The 4,095-nt window shown below is 42.4% G+C and overlaps 1 pseudogene; it reads left to right on the top strand.

The window, feature by feature from the left end:
- The first annotated feature begins 3,364 nt into the window (after positions 1 to 3,364).
- On the top strand, positions 3,365 to 3,483 carry LOC112439200 (small nucleolar RNA U13; annotated as a pseudogene).
- Positions 3,484 to 4,095: the final 612 nt, after the last annotated feature.

Here is a 4,095-nt window from a genome sequence, read left to right as displayed (position 1 = left end):
GTTAAGTAAGATGAATAAGCTCTGGAGATCTACTATACTACATTGTACCTATAACCAACAATAATGCGTTACACATTTCTTAAACATGTGTTAAAAGGATAGATCTCATGTTAAAAGTTCTTACCAAAATAAAATTATATATATGTTATTATAACTATTATTTTATCTATGATAATATGTCATAAAAGCTAAGAACTATATCTGAGACTAGTCTGCAGCTATTATTTTAAGCATTATCTATCAAAAACTTTCACCTAAAAAAACTTTTACAAAAGCAACAACAAAACTAAATGCGCTCTTGTAAACTGACCTCAATGTGCCAGTGTGGGCCTCCACTTCAGGCTTCAAAAGCAAAGTATACTAGGATGTCAGCTCCATGAGAGCACAGCCCTTGTCTGTCTTGTTCCCCATATATCTTCAGTGCCCCCAAACAGTTCCTGGTGCACAGTAATAATTGTTTATTGAGTTTCCCTGAGAGATCTGGATGCTGTAACCCAGGAGACAAGCAGTTACCCCAGTCAGAGTGAGGCCCTTGGGTTCAGGCACATGGGCTGGGATGAAAGAGGCAGGGGAGGCAGTGGCCTACACGAGCTAAGACTTTCACACTAGCACATCCAAGAGGCACCACTCCATCAGCTTCAGGGCTTGGCAGATGAGAGGTCCCAAAGGAAGACACACAGTTCAGCCTTCCCCATGTCTATCTGTCCTGGGCATACCCCTTTCCTGACCACAGGGAGCTACACACCTGCCCATCCTCTTGCCATACTCTTATTTATGGGCTATTTATCCATCTCTGGCTACAAGCTCTGCTTCCCTACATAATCACCAAATTTGGCAAATGGCCTTTGGACTGGTTCCTCAAGCCACTCCCACCTCCGGTTTCAGGAGAACCCCTTTGACTTAGTGACCTAGACAGTGGCCTCACCCAGCTCAAATCTGGCCCCATTACTCCATTCCTGTCTTACTCACGGACCCTCAGCCCTCAGATACCCCTTGCCTGGAGTAATCACACCAAAAGGTATGCACATCACTCAGTCCCCATCCATTTGTGCCACAGAGCAAAACAAAATAATATTCAGCCTTATTATCAAAGAGGCACAAGTCAAAAATGTAGTATTAGGTAAAGAGCCAGAATGGAGCGTGAGGTCATACAGTTTGAATCTAGCTGAATGGGTGACAGATAATGATCTTTCTGTTCTGCAGACAGGCATCCTGCTCCCCGTTTTCTTCTTCTAAATTCCCCTCTTTTCCCTCTCTCAGTCATCCCTAAATCTCTTATCTCCGCTGTCCTTTCAATATGTCTCCCAGTGTCTTCCATACCTCTTTCTTCTATTTCTCTTTTATCCTTATCTAACCAGTATAGAAAACTGATTACAATAAGTAGTGTAAATATTTCTTATGTATGACACTTTTTTTCATCCAATTTGGAATTATAAGAAGAGCATTTGTCAGGATTTAAAGGACAGACTTTCTACAAAATTCATGTTTCCATACTCCAGTTAAACACTTCTCGAATGTTTAACTCCTGAATTATGGTGTCTATTATGGGTTGGATTTTATCCCCTAAAGAAATATGTTGAAATCCTGACCCCAGTACCTGTGAAAGTGACATTATTGGAAATACGGTCTGTGCAGGTGTAATCATGCTTTACAATGAGTTCATAATGGAATAGGCTGAGTCCTTAATATAATATGACTGGTATCCTCATAAGAGAGGAGAAGCACAGGGACACAGACACACAGGAAGAAGACAGCCATGTGACAATGGCAGCAGAGATTAGAGTGATGCATTTCCAAGTCAGAGAATGCCAAGCATTGCCAACAAACACCAGAAACTAGAAGGGGCTAGGAAGGATTCTCCACTGCAGGTTTTAGAGGGTGCTAACACCTTGATTTTGGACTCTAGCCTCCAGAACTGTGAGATAATAAAATTCTGTTATTTTAAGCCACCCAATTTGTGGCTTTTTGTTACAGCAGCCCTAAGAAAGTGTCCCTCAGACACTTCTTTTTTTTTTTTTTGAGATGAAGTCTTGCTCTTGTCACCCAGGCTGGAGGGCAATGGCACAATCTCGGCTCACTGCAACCTCCACCTCCCAGGTTCAAGCAATTCTCCTGCCTCAGCCTCCTGAGTAGCTGGGATTACAGGCATCTGCCACCATGCCCAGCTAATTTTTGTATTTTTAGTAGAAATGGGGTTTTGTATTTTTAGTAGAAATGGGGTTCCGCCATGTTGGCCGGGCTGGTCTCCAGCTCCTGATTTTGTGATCTGCCCACCTCAGCCCCCTAGAGTGCTAGGATTACAGGTGTAAGCCACCATGCCCGGCCCCTCAGACACTTCTTTTAAAAAAAAATTCTTGGGGCTTCTTTGAGAATTCTTATTATTGACCTCGGTTATTCATTCCTGATTTATCTAATTCTGAGATCAGAGAAGTTGATTATTTATATATCTCAGAAAAAAAATGTAACTACAATTTGTCATTAAGTTGATTTTATTTTAACGTGAATGTCCCCCAGTAGCAATGCACTAGCACCTGAGCCATGGTTTATAAATGTCAGTCCCCCTAAGAATCCTTTGATGAAATCCTCATTCCAGGTCTGGAATGGAGAAAAAGTGAGCCTGGGACATTTTGTTGGACCAGAAAGCAATGAAGTGCTCAAAGACCAACCAAGACATGTCAAAAGATTACAGGAACCAGCTTGAAAGAGCTCCTGCTACCCAAACTTGGAAGAACTGGAGCAGCAAATAGAATAAAAGAATAATGATAGTAATGGATGATAACACAATGAATTGCCTAAAAAAATCCACAGTCCATGGTGATACTCAAAAGAAAGAGGGAAAAGGAGAGATCTGATAGAAATGTCAACTAATAAATGTGAAATGAATGATAATATTAGAAAATGATCATTTTGAGATCACATTTCACATCACGTCAAAGCTGTGGAATTTCCTCTCTTCTAGGGGGAGCCTTGTGAAGATAAATTTGGTTTAAGCTGGTGGAAGCCATGGATGTGGAACCCACAGAGATGGAGAGCCGACTGTATAAACAATTATTTTACCGAGTTTCCTATGAAGATGAACAAGGGAACTGATTTGTCAAAGCGCACACCAATGAGTAGAGGCAGAACTGGAATCAGAATCCGAGACCTCTCTTGCACCACCCAGCACATGAGGGCTCTCTCCATGGGCATAATCCTCCCTACCTCCTACTTACCTGCCCTGTGCTGTGGGTAATAGATGAATCGCAGTGGTCCCTAACTTTTTTGGCACCAGGGACCAGTTTCATGGAAGACTATTTTTTCATGGATCAAGGGAGAACAGAGAGGGGCGGGGATGGTTTCAGGATGATTTAAGCACACTACATTTATCATTAGATTGTCCTAAGGACTGTGCAACCTGAGCATGATGATTGGGTATTCACGTGCATGTGTGAGATCTGCCACCCTTGAACCTTGTTATGACGTTAGCACATTACCCATCTGACACGAAAAAAAGAAGAAGAAAGAAAAAAAAGAGGAGTGCACAACCTAGATCCCTCGCATGCACAGTTCACAATAAGGTTTGCGCTGTATGAGAATCTAATGCCACTGCTGATCTAACAGGAGGCGGAGCTCAGGCGGTAATGCTTGCTTGCCCGCCACTCAACTCCTGCTGTGCAGCCTGGTTCCTAACAGGCCACAGACCAGTACCGTGGGGACCCCAGGTCTAGTGGACTCCAAGAAAGACATTGGAGGAAGGAAATGGAGAAATGAGCAGACTTCAGAATAGTATCAACAAGCCATGCAGTTAGATAATGTGAAAGTCTACTGGTGAGTCTAAGGGATCTCCCTAGATGTATTTAAGAGTAACCGAATCATTATAAGGAAAGCTGTAAACTGGCAAATTGGACTGAGAAAAATCTGCCAAAATGCAGAAAGAGGATAGTATAAATCCAAGTGCAAACAGAAGGGCACAGATCATTCTGGAATGTAGGTTCCTGGTTTCAAGTATTCCATCAAGCTTTGTTTCCTGATTTGGAGTTTGGAAACATAGTCCCTCTAAGCTTAGATGGAGTTGAATGCAGCATGAGGACTGGACAGTGAGTTTCCAAAAGGGAG

This window comes from Pan paniscus, chromosome 13 (assembly GCF_029289425.2).
Source record: "Pan paniscus chromosome 13, NHGRI_mPanPan1-v2.0_pri, whole genome shotgun sequence".
NCBI classification, from domain to species: domain Eukaryota; kingdom Metazoa; phylum Chordata; class Mammalia; order Primates; family Hominidae; genus Pan; species Pan paniscus.
This window is presented reverse-complemented; position numbering and strand designations above follow the sequence as displayed.